The sequence below is a fragment of the Lygodium microphyllum genome, chromosome 3 (assembly GCF_053477565.2).
Source record: "Lygodium microphyllum isolate KBCC chromosome 3, Lygodium_microphyllum_v1.1.10, whole genome shotgun sequence".
Taxonomy (NCBI): domain Eukaryota; kingdom Viridiplantae; phylum Streptophyta; class Polypodiopsida; order Schizaeales; family Lygodiaceae; genus Lygodium; species Lygodium microphyllum.
Window position 1 is genome coordinate 110582072 of NC_141137.1, and position 15759 is coordinate 110597830.

Genomic DNA, 15759 nt, shown 5'->3' on the forward strand with positions numbered 1-15759 from the left:
GGAGAGAGAAATACTAAAAATTTAGATTTCTCAATCATATGATGCATGCTTACAGCCAAAACAGAGAGCGCTTTGTGTGGATCAGTAATCCATATTCATCTCTCTCATCCTGCTAGCAACAGGGAGGTACCAATCATCAGAGCATCATAAAAAAATACGCCCCCTTTTGTCTCGACAGTTTCATGAGTTTTTTCCCTTTTTAATCCTTCATTAAGGTTTACAGATTAAAATAACTGGTTCAACCTTTCTTGTTCACACTACCCGAGAAATAGACTTTTCGATTTTGAAGGCCCAAACAAACTTTGATTTGCAATCCAACTGGACAAGCGACTTCGTGGCATTGAACTCCATCAACCTGGACTCTCCCACACATTTTACGACTTCCCAATCCGGTAGCTACTTTATTACGCCAAACCTTGCGGGGATTAAATGGGGGGTCAAATGACCTCGGATTGACAAATCGAGAATTGCGTTGGATTCCTAACATCAAAATACACCTAGGAAAAGGCCATCTGACACCATTTGATTTTTCATGAAAATTGGCTCTTTAACGTCTCTTAGGTACTTTTCGGCTCCAAAACCGGCTCCGGCACTCCAAGAACGGGTCCAAATCGGGTCGTAAAATCTAGCTCTCATTGGCGACCATGAGATAGGCCGATTTAGCCCGTCAAATCCCACGAACAAATTTGTACATAAACACAACCACAAAGAGCATCATGCTGATACAAAAAAATACACAACAAAACATTCCACAGCTCTCACTCTATCCCTTGAAAAAACCAAGGCATGAAATCCACGAGGATTAGGGCTAGCATAATCTGACAGAAAGCCCAAATCTAGTCACTAACCGGCTGCTCCAACATGGCCAAGCTAAAAAGAACTATCAGAGAGGTCATCCCAAGTGGTGGTCTGAACTATCTACCTAATCGAGGACAACTCAATCAGGAGCTTCTACTAGGTGAGGACTCCCATAGCCTAATCAACAAATATTGTCTTTTAGCACATTGTCCTTTTAGGCCTTTATTTTCCATACTCGGGAGTCTAAAAAGGAGGGAGTTGAGCGTAGTGACCCAAGGAGAATAGGGCATCAGCCTCAAGTCCTGTCTTAGTACCCAAGAACCTACCAAGCCCTCGTAATGCAACACTTAATCCTTTTCTGACACTCACTTTTATTTTCGCTCCAACCATCTCTGATTCTTATTTTTCAACTAGATGCCACCCCTAGGAAGACAAGGCATTGACCACGGGTTTGACTCGGCCCCAGGAACCTACTAGGCCTTCGCAAGGCAATGAACAACTGCTCAAGGATTTTTCTTTCTTTCTTTTTTCTATTTTTAGAGGGGTTAGAACCCCTTTTTACACCTCCGTCTATGTATTTTTAGATAGCTTCGGAACTTGTTCTTCTCTTGATATTTAAGGGCAAGCTTCTCCAACTGCCTCACACGAACTTCCAGAACAGTCGCCTAGCAGGTTAGCACAACAGGGTCACTAAAACTTCCTTCTAAAACAAGTCTTTCAGTGCCTAACAATGCCTTTGTAGGAGGCAATGACTACTCAAACCTCCCCCAGACATATCTAACCTAAACCTGGGACTTCATGCCTTGATTGCCGGTCCCCAACAAATAAAAAGAGAGTACCCCTTACATGCACATATACCATTATCTACTCAAGGGAAAAGACTTGGAAAGGGGACAAAACCACCTAGAATGGCCACAAGAAGCTCCTTCGCAGCAAAGGCTCCCTCCAATGACTTCGTCAACCTGTATGATGCAATCACAGAAAACCATTAAATGTACCTACACCAAACATGCATATGGCCCTCTTGGCCTAAAGAAATAAAACATTTAAACTCAGCTCTCTTGGCCAATGAAAATAGCTCATTTGGCTGCATCTAATGGATGGTCCTTTTTAGCATATATACTGCATCTTATTTGGCTAGTCGAGACCAAATATATCATGAGATGTAAGGGCTAACCACATACTACTTATGTGAGTCAGCTCAAAGCTTGATCTTGGCCTTTTGTAGATCCACTAGTCCAAGCCTTTCTACTGATATCTCAGTGATAAGGCCATCTCTTCTTGGGTACTATGAGCTGAATGATTGACATCATAAGGTTGATATAACTCATCTTCTTGGTCGTTATTCAAAGGGATCGCTTGTCCTAACTTTCCAGTAACTCCTCCTACATGGAGAATCATGGATTTATGATCATTCAACTCTTCTCTAATTGGACCCTTACATATGTCAATGATACGATCCAAACTAGACAGAGCTTCAAGTCTAGACCCATCACATAGATGCATCTCAGGGTGGTCCCTATTATCAGATATAGCATTATGGCCTTTAGTCACATCCTCTTGGGAATCCATCAAAGCATGTCCACATGCATTTCCTGGCCCTGCATCTTACACACCAACCTTACATTTAGAAACTTTGGGTCTCCAAACCCATATCATATTCTTTTTCATATTCTTAGACTGCCTCATTTTTCCACATTGGTCTAATGGACTCAAAACTTATTGCTATAGCCAAATGGCCTCACATCCTTAGGGTTTCTACTCAACATAGGTGGACCTTGGGCATGGTACATCTTCTTGATATGAGACATCTTCCCTTTCCTTTCTCCACTCTGCAACTGCTTAGCCATAGGAACCATGCTTTTACTGAAAGAAATAGCCTCTACTCGAAAGCATGATTCATCCATAAATTGGAAAGGTATTTCAAAAGCCTTACGAGGAGCACAACTAGGGCCATGCATAGCATGCTTATCCATACTCATAGGCTCGATGGTTCTATCAATGTTGCCATCGCAACTACCTCTCATAGAGCTATTGCAAGCCTTGATGGGACTTACTGGGCGTGGACTCTTTTTATCCCCAAGAGGCATCCTATCACTGCTCATAGGATTGCCACTTCCTTCTTGGAGATTTTGACCACCAAGATCCCCTACCAAGGTTGTCTTGGTATTAGCAAATGAATATTCTGCTTGTAGAAAAGGCAGGATATTTGGATGCACTTGCAATGAGCATGGGAAACTCCAAAATTTTTCCCAACATCTTCGAATATATTGCTCATAGTCAATTGCATGCCTCTTGGCCTCATTTAATGACTTAGGATCTCGCATCCTCACTTGGATTTGTGTATTAATCTCTAAGCCACTCATAAAGAGCTCACATAGCACATCCTTAGACAACATAGTAGCTCTTCTTGGCCAAAGGCCAAAGCCTAAGAATATTGTCAAAGGATCTAGCATATTCTTTAGCAAAAGGATAAGACTCTTGTCTTATCTGCATAAGCCGCCCTAAGACCTGGGTCATAGGCACCTTCTTTTCATATTCATCTAAAAATTTATCGTTCAGCTCCTCGAATGATTTAATAGACCCTCTTAGGAGGCTCCAATACCACTTTCTAGCCTCTCCCATCAGGTACTTGAGAATATGAGCATCCGATGTATGTCATCAAAACCACTTGCAAGGCAAGTTAGGTCGTATTCTTTTAAGTGCAACATCGAGTCTTGATGTACCGGCCCATGAAACACTGGGAGATCCCTATAAGGAGGAGGGCATTTAGTCCTCTTTCTTGGGATTAGAACAAGGTCATTAAAATCTTCATATTTGTCATGATCTAGTTCCAACCTTCTAGAGTCTCTGACCTCTTCCGTTTCCACCTGTACTGGTGTAGGAAGGTTAATACTATCCTTAACGACCCTTTTTGCCAACTCATAAAGTGGTCTAGGGAGGCCTATAGCTCTTAGCATGTCATTTCGATCCTTTCTTAGAGGATCTTCCATATCTTGCCCCTTTCTATGCAGTTCCATGATGGCTTTATGTAGGAGCTTCTGCCCCTCATCAAAAGCAAACTTATCCTTAGCACTTAGGACCTGGGGACCGTGCCTTTTAAGCAATGGTTTTCCCTTTACATCTAGGGCTTCTAACATCCTTGTGAAACCTAAAATTTTGGCACGATGGTCCACCACACAAGATGTTTTAGTCATAACTATACTCCAATATATCTCGAGTTTTTCCCATGGCACTACAGCTTTAGCATAATCACTTCTTGATGCCATGACTGCCATAGCTTCCAACATACATATTCCATGCCCTCTAGGTTGATGGATGTTTATGCATGATTTGTTTTGGGTAGAGACCACACCAAGGTAAACTTCAGCCCATGCTGTCGCATTAGAGGATGGGGTAATGAATAAATGGTTACTCTTCTCATCACCTAAATTACATTCTGTAGAGGACTCATGCTCTACATAACTAACTAAGTCCATCACTAAGTTTTGTATAGGGAAAGCCAAGGTTTTCCATCCTTGAACAAACCCCATTTCATGGTTAGCTTAGCACACTCCTAATGGAAATTATAAACTTAGGTCCCTTTACAACCTAGATTCGGAAACCGCCACTTCTAGGCAGCTCCCGAAAAATGCACCACCTGTCGAAACCTAAAATGGGCTCGACACTAGCTCTCTAGCACTAGCCGGACCTCTAAGACACAAAAGTCACCCCACAAAGCCTCGCGACTAGGAGTGTCTGAGGCTCACACTACACTAAACTCTAATATTGATATTGCGTTTGTAATAGGACACAGTCCAATGTTTGCCTTCCCCTACTCCTCAGAGGGAGATCCCATACATATATAGGTATAATACCTCGTATCACATACACAGGAGGCAACCTCTTGGCTAAAACACCCCAGCCTCATTCCAGCGCTCTTACATCTCTAGGATTGGTCCCAAGATGCACTGCCTCAACATATAAAACACACTATACATAGTCCACTCCTTGATTAATTGAACGATCCAGGAGTTTATATTTCCTCACTCAACTTATCTCAAGGAACCACTCGTCTAACCTTCAGCAAAGGACTTCCTCACACTCTCAACGTTGGTCAACGTTTAGTATACAAGTGTTATGCATCTAGGATTTTATACCATGTGGCATGCAAAGTGAAAAAGTGGATGCTTACTATGCACAAAAGTTTATAATTTAAAAATTAGCACAGTGGAGTGTAAAATCAGTCCTTCAATGATTTCCAATCTATTCGTTGTTGCCACATTGTTGCTAGAGACTAGCACCGAACTTAATCATGCTACTAGCCTCTTTAACTTAAAATTTTTATCGTTCTATATGACGTGCACAAACAAAAGATTAAACTTTACTTCATTTTTAGCACTCAAATGCTTCCACAACCCTCAATTTTCCCCTACCGTTTATGTGTTGCATTGTTGCATAGGTGTATTAATTCATTTTGTGTGTCGTTTTCATCATAAACTGGTAAAAACACATACTATAACACATAAAAAAAGCTGATCTGAGGCTAACCCCCATGCCTCAGCTTTTTCATATAGCCACACACATAAATCATGTTTTTTTGGATTTTTATAACGCGAAAATCCTATTTTTTTCATTTTTAGCTATTTTTTATATTTATTTATCAAGAAAATAGAGCATTTATTGATTTTTCTATTTTTTCTAATTATGAAAACTGAGAATCACTCATTTTTCACATTTCATCCCTCATGCATCATTTTAATCTAACCCAAAATGACAAAAATTTTCATTTTCTTTGTAAAATGCTTATTTTTCGGGTTTTAAGTAATTAGTTATAACCATAAATTATTATGGGTTCTATATTTTCCTATGTGCAGCCCTCAAACGTGATGTAAGAAAGGCTCAAACAAATTTCCAGCCCATGTGCACATTTTTCCCACTCGAAATATGCAAAATCCCATTTTTCCTTTATAAAATGTGATTATCAGGTTTTAAAAAATTATTTTCAGCATTATGGCATTATGTATTCTAATTTTTCTAACATAGAATCATCAAACATACAACAAACAACATTCCTACCAATTTTCATCCAATATGAACATCATTTGGCTAACCAAATTGTTAACCCCAAGTCGAGATGGCGGAAAACCCAAGTCGAGATGGCGGAAAAATGAAGGAAAAAGCAAAAGGAAGATGGAAAAAAGCAAAGACACGCAGGCGGCCTCTAAAGATGAAACGGGGCAAAAAGCGCAACCTTAAAATAAAAGGCACCTCAAAAAACTCGAAAAATTCTTGTAAAAGAGCGCCAGGCTCCCTCTTGTGCCAATTGTAAAATATTAGATGGGTGTAGGCTAGAGGCACAAGGCTAGAAGAGGGAAACGAAAAAATGACCTTGCCACAATGGCCGGTCATGTAAAAAAGGGATGGGTGTCCATGGGATTTTAGGGTTTGTATATATAAAGTTCAAAAAGTGAATAAAAGATCATTCTTTGGTGTGTGGCAAAAGGAGCTCCTTCTCACCTTCTTGCTTGTGTGTGCTCTTGAGAGAGGGAGTGTGAGAGTGTGAGGGAGTGAGTGTGTGTGAGAGTGAGGGATCAAGAGGGTAAAGCTCTTCACCATCTCTTCTCTTCTTCTCTTCCCTACTCTCTTCTTACGTGCACGGCTATGGAGGATGGAGCTTGGGCATGGAGGAGGCTTAAGGATTCTTGAGCTAGCATCTAGGATCGTGGAGCTACCGGTGTGTGGGAGAGAGGAGGCAACTCATATCGGCACTAAGGTAAGCTCACTACACTCGTAGGATCGACGGCACGTCGGCTAGGTGAGAGATAGCCATTAGAGCTCGCTTGGAATGCTTGAAACAATAAGTGGTCCGTGGGTCTTGGTGGTTGAGCGAAAGCTCCCACATTTTGGTTTCGTTGCCGGGTCCAACGGATTCAAGCTTGAGCACTCGCGCACCTCATATCGAGCATCGAAGTAAGGGATTCATCCCTGAACTGGAGCTTGAGATAGGTAGGAAGTTTGGGTGTTTTTGATCTTCAAAACAAGTAAGTATTTTGGGTTATTTTGTTTGTTTGATGATTAGGAAACATGGAAAAATCAATTCAGTATTTTGCTTTTGATTCTTGTTGCATTTAGAGTAGGATAGGATTAGGAAATCGCACCGGAGAAGGGTAGGGTTTACTGTTGCAAAACAGGGCAAAAAAAGACAAAAAAATTGTGCAGAAATGGCAAAAAGCTCGCTTGCGATGCTTAAGATCGGCAAGTGAGTGATTGGGGGCATCAACACCATACCCGGGAAGGGGTATAAGAGCCAAGAGGCCAAGGAAGCACTCATTTGCAACCATTTCAATGTGAAAGAGAGAGAGAGAGAGAGAGAGAGAGAGAGAGAGAGAGAGAAAGAGAGAGAGAGAGAGAGAGAGAGAGAGAGAGAGAGAAAGAGCTACCGGCCAATTCTATTTGATCGCACCAACGATGAGCCCGCCACTCCATCCAGGTATATGAATCCCTTCTCTTACTCCCTTAGGTAGGATCTAGAGGGTTATGCCTGGTATGATTGAGTGAAGCACGAGAAACGATCGAAATCGAGTTTGCGCTGTTTACGTGCGCCGCGCTCGGCCCATCCGAACGGCCACTTCTAGGCCGAGTCCCAAAATCGGCCCTTGGCCCTCGGCCCCTCGCCATTCGGCCCATCCGATTAAAACCCTAATCGGCCCATCCAAGTCTATCATTCAGACCGTGGACAAATTTGGCCCTCTGCCACGTGTCAAATTCAGACTTCGGCCCATGCACCTCGGCCCGCCCGAGTAACCTTGTCCAAATCAACCACTTGGCCAGTCCGAGCCAATCCGTCCGAGTCCACCCTGTCCAAGTCCCAAATTCGGCCCTTGGCCCATAAGCCTTGGCCCGTTTGAGTAACCCACTCGGACCCTGCAATTCGGACCAATTGGGCCGAGTGTAGATTTCTACCAGATTTTGAGAAATTTGACCTGATTCGGCTAGAACTTAGCAGCTCAAACTGTTGAAAGCCCGTTGGGCTCTCAGAACTTGATTCTGGCACGCGAAATAGGCAAAATCGTAGGGTGCCGCTACTTAACAGCTAGAAGTGGGCAGTTGCGAGACCCAGAGGCTTAGACGTGAACCGCTGAGTTGCAAGGCTTGATTGGACCAAAAACGAATGAGGCAACACCTTAGAGAAACCCTAAACCCTGACAAGATGGCCAGGAAATTGATCAACAAGCCTATTCGGCCCAAAACAACGCGAGAGTACGTAAGACGACTAGAAATTGGTTGCTGCACTCACCTTGAATTTCCGCACTTGAAGTACACTTAAGGAAACTGAAAGCTGATTGAGCACAAGTACACATGGAAAGACACATTGAGTGGCCATAAATTGAGGACTGTATTAAATAACTGAAGGAACTCACCCAAATAAACCACTCAAGGAACCCCCAATAGGAGAGAACCCAATACATAGACAAACCACCAACGCGCAGAAGTAGGACCAAGCAAGAGACGCTGACGAAGCGAATCTGACGAGTCTACTGAACCTGATTGATAGCTTGGTGGAGCAGACAACACGACAATGGCAAAAGAAAGTTCAAACCGTAGATCTAACGGGGAATTCGACTTAGAAGCCTTTCCAGATGCTGTTCCAGTTGGTCAGCAGTTACGACTCTCATGCTCGGTAGGAGCACCGCGGTAGGACATCAGATACTATCATCGTAGATCTAGAAGGGGAGAGAAAGCTGGCCCGCAAAGCATTGCAAAGCATGGCTGAGTACAATAGGGATCAGTAGGCTAGGAGGCAAAGGCAAGGCATGGAGTTGCGAGAGGTGGAGCGGGTACTGAACTTGGATGGCAGGAATCGAACGGACCATGAGAGAGCACTAGAAGGAGACTTAACGCTGAGTGAGCTTCTCATGAAGCGGCTGCTTGATAACACCGCTGCAGAGCAAAGTGTCACGACTCTAGTGAGATCGCTGCTCGTAGGATTAAGAGCAAACCAGGGCTCAAAGGGCCATGCTAAAATCCCTATTGTTGCCAAGCAACTCGATAAGTACCAACCCCATGATGATCCATACAGGTTTGTTGAGCAGTTTGAGCAAGTATGCGAAGCCAACGGCCTCAACGACCAGACTCAACGCTCTCAAGCGTTCGGGCTTTGCTTGGGCGACAAGGTTAGGACGTGGTATACGAGCTTAGATAACGCAGAGCGAGCCAACTTCGATGGCCTCAAGGATCTCTTCATTAAGAGATTTGTCGAGCCTGGGTACTCCGATAATCTACTAGTGCGCTTGATGAACGTCAAGCAGAAAGAGAAGGAGGACATTCACGATTACGTGACCCATGTGCGGAGTCTCTTCAAGAGAATCCCTACTAAAGAGCGACCGACTGAAAGAGTAGTATCAACTGTATTCATCAGCGGGATTCAGAACGAGGAACTATACAAGGCTTTGGCAGGCAACTCGAGCTTGCAGCGAGACGTGCTAGCCAGGGTCTTTGAGAAAGCCATCTGAGTTGACAATCAGCTGAAGGAGCGGAGCTCCAGAAGCATGAACCTAGAAGAGACCAACTCGTGAAGCTTAGAAAGAGCGTCAGCTTCGAGTGAGTGATCAGTCCCATCATCCCAGGATAAGGGGAAAACCACCGAAACGAATCAAGACTTGGCTGATGTCAGAATGGAACTAGCCAAGCTGCAAGATATGTTGAGACGACCAATGTGCCCACACATCCAATGCATGTATTGTGGCAGAAACCACTTGCCAATCGAGTGTCAAGACCCTAGGTCAAGACCTTGCGCTAACTGTGGTAGGTTCGGTCATGACGTCGCGCATTGTAGATTGCCAAGGAGACTTCCATACTCACAACCATATAGCCAGCCTTACCTAATGAACAAGCCACAACCATTTTTCGAAAGGGGAGCCCCATTGGCCCTCCCTGCGCCTAAAGACATTAAGCCGGCCGTTCCTAGGATGGAAATAAATCCTACAGGCATTCCTAGACTGCCTGGTCCTTACGTAACCCATCCATCGAGTGACGTTCCTATCCACTATGTGGAAGAACCAAACGAGGAGGAAGCTTACATATGCCCTTACGTCTCGCATGATGACGAGGGCAACACTGTCCTCATGTATTATCACCCCGTACCGGTGATGGCGATAAGAAGAGGACGAGGTAAAGGCCTAGGAGGGCAGACGTAGGATCCAATCACCTGTTGGACCTGTGACCACCCGGGTCATGTCTCATCACACTGCCCTGAAAGGGAGCAGCAAAATAGAGACAAGGATGACCAAAGGTGTGCCGAGTGGAGAATCACCCATCTCTTCATCGACTGCCCAAGGCGAAAGCCATTGTCCAGCTCAGCCAATGAGCCATCTATCCCATTGGGATTGTTTGATGTCGAGAATCACGATGGGGAGGCCACGCCTATCCCATTGCGGGTCATGACCTGTGCCCAAACAAAGCAGGCCGGCATCTCTCTGCCAGGACCTAGCAATGTTGATGCAGCCTCGATAGGGAAGAAGAGCCGTAGATGGCGGAGGAGAAAGTCGAAAGCTAAAATCGCACAAAAAACGGAGAGTGCTACAACTCTACCCACTGGAAAGAAGGTCTCTGATGCAGAAGCAGAGACGTCAGCCCCAAAGATGGCCGAAGAGAGAAGTGCTAAGGTAGGGGAATACACACACCCGAAGCGACAATTAGAGGCCATAGAAAATGTGAAGGAATGGGTGAAGGAAGCCCAAGAACATCTAAAAGACACTGAGTCCATCATAGAGGACGAGATCAATGATCTCTTCAGCATAACTACGCCAACCTCCCCTCCACAACCAAAGTCAAGAGAAGCCATTGCACCACAAGCGGTGGCGCTAAGGCCAAGCCTCGGTGCTGCTACAGGGCCACGGTTCAGTCATGACCACTGGTCAGGACAATCCAGGTTAGGAGAGAGACGAACACCCAATGATCTCCTAACCACGTTGGTGACTACCCCTGTAACACTTAGCGTGGGAGATCTACTTAGGCAGCACCCCACCCTGTGGCAAGATCTTAAGCAATGGGTTGAAGGGTCACAAGAGCAGGTCATGACAGACCCTTATGACCATGAGGCAAAAATGCAAATACCGAGTTTGACACTGCACTCTAGGCCTAAATCCTTGCAAGTCAATGCCTTCTGGGAAGGCTCCGAGATGCATGCAGTCTTACCAGTCTTAGCCCTAGGCGATACAACGAGGAAGGGAATCATAGACATGGGGGCTGGGGTTAGTGTGCTTAGCCACGCAGTGCTTCAGACTTGGGGAAACCCACCTGTTGAGACTGCTAGGTTTAATGTCACACTAGCAAACGGTATGAGAGTCAAGCCATTTGGGGTGCTTAAGAATTGGCCGGTGAAGATCGCAGGTGTCTAGTTCTCCCTTGACTTTATAGTCATGAAGGGAGTGGACTACGACATCCTATTAGGTCGCCCCTAGATGCGCAACGCTAGAGTCATCGAAGATTGGGGTAACGGCTTAATCTTCCTTGGCAATAGGACGAACTCCGTGAGAGTAGAGATGGACACCTAGAAGACCTCACCAGTCAACTTCGATGCCATCTCTGCTATACTCAAGGGTAATGCTTAGGTCAAGAAGTCCTATGGGCCCTTGACCAAGTATATCCCATGCCCAGAGGACGAGCGGGATTGGATGCATGTCCTTGCTACAATCGACCTGCCGTTCTCTGATCACGAGGCATATGAGCAAGCCATCAAAATAATCAGCAAGGCTAACGACACACCCTCCGTACCAGTCTGCATGATGGCAGGAAGCCTTCATGGAAAACCGAAGCCCGTCAACTCCCATGTCCCAGTCAACAAAAGGGAACTCCAGGAGGTACTGGAATGTTTATCGGACAAGCTAGCTGGCAATCCAGTTGCAAATTTCAAACCACTCCAGGATCTCTTAGATGAATCCAAGTGGCAATGGATCAGAGTGCATGACTTAAATCTCATGTATAATAGGGCCCTGGTGCCTGACCAACGACCAGAGATAGACCGAGTCCTAGGAGACGATGAGCAGTCTGATGAAGGGAATTCTAACGACGAATATGAAGACTGCCAATCCTTCAGTGATGAAAGTGAGCGTGAGGTAGATACCGTGGAATACGACACTGAAGGACAAGAAATAGAGCAAATACGAGCAGACTCCAAGCCGCAGAGAAAGAGTATCTTTAGGATGGAGTGAGGAGTCATGCACATGGAATGTGATCGCTCCTAGTTGGAACATGTAGGAGCCATAGACCTTGAGCAAGAAGGACTAGCCCAACCAGGAATGACATCAGTATTTAGAACTGAATCACCATCTGAAGTGCGCCCACTAGGGGAGACCACCTCTTCTAGTGAAGGCGAGGGATTCGACTCTGAATCAGAGGTTAGTTCGGATAGTGATCCAAAGATCCCTAGGCCACCCACAACCAGATGCACCAAGGGGGACCTACCTGTCCACCTAAGGCGCAGACGATTAAGACAAGAAAAGGCAAAACAACCTAGGGATACTCGAATGGAAGAACATCAAAAACTGCAGGACCTCCCTAAATGATTTACGAAATTTAAAAAAGGGGATAGGATGGTAGTTTTGTTAGGTGCCAAACATCAAGCACAGACAAGCGAACCAATCGAGGGACACCAGCCAAGGTCAAGGAGGTGGACTTAGCCCAAGAAGGGGAACCACCCCGACCAGTCTTCATTTCTGATGACTTGACTAATGAAGAAGAAACGAGTCTTGTCTCTCTCTTGCGAGAGTTCATAGACCTGTTCGCCTGGTCCTCAGAAGAGCTTAAGGGGGTAGATCCGAGTGTCGTGACTCACAACATACCCATGATGCCTACCGGTCAAGCAACGACCGTACCCTATGAATCCAAAACATGCTCATGCTGTCAAGGAAGAGATTGATAAGCTGATGAGAGCAGGATTCATTTATGAAATTGAGCACACAAACTGGGTATCACCCATAGTCATCATCATGAAGAAGAATGGAAAAAATCCGAGTGTGCATCAATTACAAGAAGACAAATGCTGCCACCAAGAGGGACAACTATCCATTGCCGTACACCGAGCACATGCTTGAGAGAGTGGCAGGCAAGGAAGCCTACAGTTTTTTGGATGGCTTCTCAGGGTACAACTAGGTGCAAGTGCATCTTGCGCACAAGCATTAGACTGCCTTCGCCACTGAGTGGGGCGTCTTTGGTTACATAGTCATGCCCTTTGGGTTGACTAATGCCCCTGCCACTTTTCAGTGCCTCATGTGCACCATCTTTAAGGACATGCTTTGCAAGGAGTTAGAAGTCTTTGTTGAAGACCTCTGTGTCCACTCGAACACTTAGACAAACTCCGAGCAATCTTCAAGCAGTGAAATTAATATCGTCTCTCCTTGAACCCCTTAAAGTGCCAGTTTTGGGTGAAGCATGGATGCATCCTCGGGCACGTGGTGTCGAAGAACGGCATTGCCACTGACTTCTCGAAGGTCAGGGTCATTGTTGACCTTCCACCCCCGAGCAACTACAAGGGAGTTCAATGCTTCCTAGGCCATACTTGGTACTATCGGCGGTTTGTACTCAATTATGCATTGATCCCCAGACCATTGTACAAGCTGCTTATTGTCTTCGAATGGACTGAAGCATGCCAACGGGCACACGAAGAGTTGAAGAAGGCTCTAACCACAACACCAATCCTACGAGCCCCAGATTGGACCATCACCTTCCACGTGCATATTGATGCTTCTAAGTTTGCCATGGGGGCAGTGTTGTGCCAGCCTAGCGAACACAATTTAGACTATCCAGTGAGCTTTGCTAACAGACAACTCACTGAGACAGAAATGAATTACTTGACAATGGAAAGAGAGGGATTAGCCATGGTATTCGCAGTGAAGAAATTCCGGCATTACCTTTTGGCCATGCCCTTCACCTTCTTTGTGGACCATCAAGCCTTGCTCTATCTAGTAAACAAACCTTGTGCTACAGGACGCATAGCTCGATGGCTCCTTCTACTTTTAGAGTTTGACTTCTCCATAGTGGTACGGAAGGGAAAACAACATTACATGGATGATCACATGTCGCGCATTCCCACGGGAGAAGCTGCTGGACAAGGTGTTATTGATGAACTGCCCGACGCCCATCTGTTTAACCTTTCCAGCGAGAGAGATCTATTTAAGGTTGATCTAACGCCGTATTGGGCAGATGACATAGTCCAAGTGCTTGAGCACGGGCTGCCTGACCAACCAATAGAAAAATCTCGACTTAGGCAATTAATCCTTAAGATCCAGCCCTATCAGCTGATTGCAGGCCAACTCTATAGGCTAGGGCAAGACGGATTGTTGCGCAGATGCATGTGCGAATATGAGATGTACGATGTGCTCTTAGAAGCGCACGGCACCATTATCGGAGGGAACTTTAGCGGAGACACGACAGCATGAAAAGTGTTGCAGTCTCAACTGTGGTGGCCCACGCTTTTCCGCGACGCAACACGATTCGTCAAGCATTGTGACAAGTGCCAGTGGACAAAGGTCCCAATTCGCAAAGATAAAATGGAATTAACCCCAGTTATTACTCGACAACCCTTCGAAAAATGGGGAATTGATTTCATTGGGCCCATCAGTCTTGCAGCACAATATTCGCAGGCTAAGTACATCATTGTGGCCACGGATTACCTCACTAAATGGGCAAAAGCACGAGCGACACGAAAAAATGACGCTAGAACGACAACTTAGTTCTTATGGGAGCAAGTGATTTCACGATTCGGTTGCCCCATCGAACTGGTCAGTGACCAAGGCACGCACTTCATCAATGAATTGATCGCGCATCTCTTGTCCACCTTCCTCATCATCCGTCGCAAATCCTCACCATACTACCCTCAGGCAAACGACCAGGCCGAATCAACGAATAAGATTCTTGTCAATGTCCTAACCAAGGTTGTCTCTGCTTCACACAGCGACTGGGACAACAAGTTGATGGCAGCTCTATGGGCTTACCGAATAGCTTATAAAACGGATGTCGGTCAAACCCCCTTCAGACTGACATATGGAACAGAAGTGATTCTACCATTAGAGTTCTTCGTTCCTAGCCTGAGAATAGCGCTTCATGAACGATGGGACGGGAAGGAGGCATGGACGCAATGCCTGGTCGAGCTTGAACGCCTCTCGGAGACTCGTCTTCTAGCCACCCATGCACTGATTTGTGAGAAAGCCCGACGCAAGAGCTGGTTTAACCAGCACGTTAAGCAGCATGAGTTTGAATAGGGTGACTTAGTGCTCCTCTACTCGGTTAAAAGGCATAAGCAAAAGATGAAATTTAGAGGTCTTGGACCCTTCAAAGTTTGTACGATCAGCCAAATAGGCAGTGTCGAACTTGAGACCCTAAACGGTGAAGGAATAGGCTTCTTCAATGGCAGTCGTGTCAAGAAGTACTACCCTCCTATGCATGCCTTGCACAAGCCACCGATGTTAGAACCGCCTGTCAAGGTACGAGTAGCCACAATCACTGAAATTGACGATGAGGACAAGGAAGCCGTGGAACCCACATACCTCCGTATCACGGTCACGGCAAAACAAACATGTGCTTTCACCACCTTGATCGACAAGGGAGTAGACTTCAACGTCTTGACCTACGATCATTGGACTCAACTTGGCCAACCACAACTTCAACCCACCACTGCAAAATTAAGCCCATATGGGGCCCATTCCTATGCACTACTCGACAAGTGCAGAGCAGCCGTTTCTATCGAGTCTGAGACTATTCCAATGATTTTTTACATGTTGCCAAATGCTAATAACGCAGGCACAGAGTCACTGCTAGGGCGAACCTTCAAAAAGCAGACCCATTGCAATGCTGACTATGCGTCGCAGCGCATCCATCTTGCAATAGGCAATGTTCGCATTGTTACAGCTTTCAACAAGGGCTACACAACCTCATCATGGGCCACCAAGCCACCGATAGAAACACCTGAAGGCAAGTCTA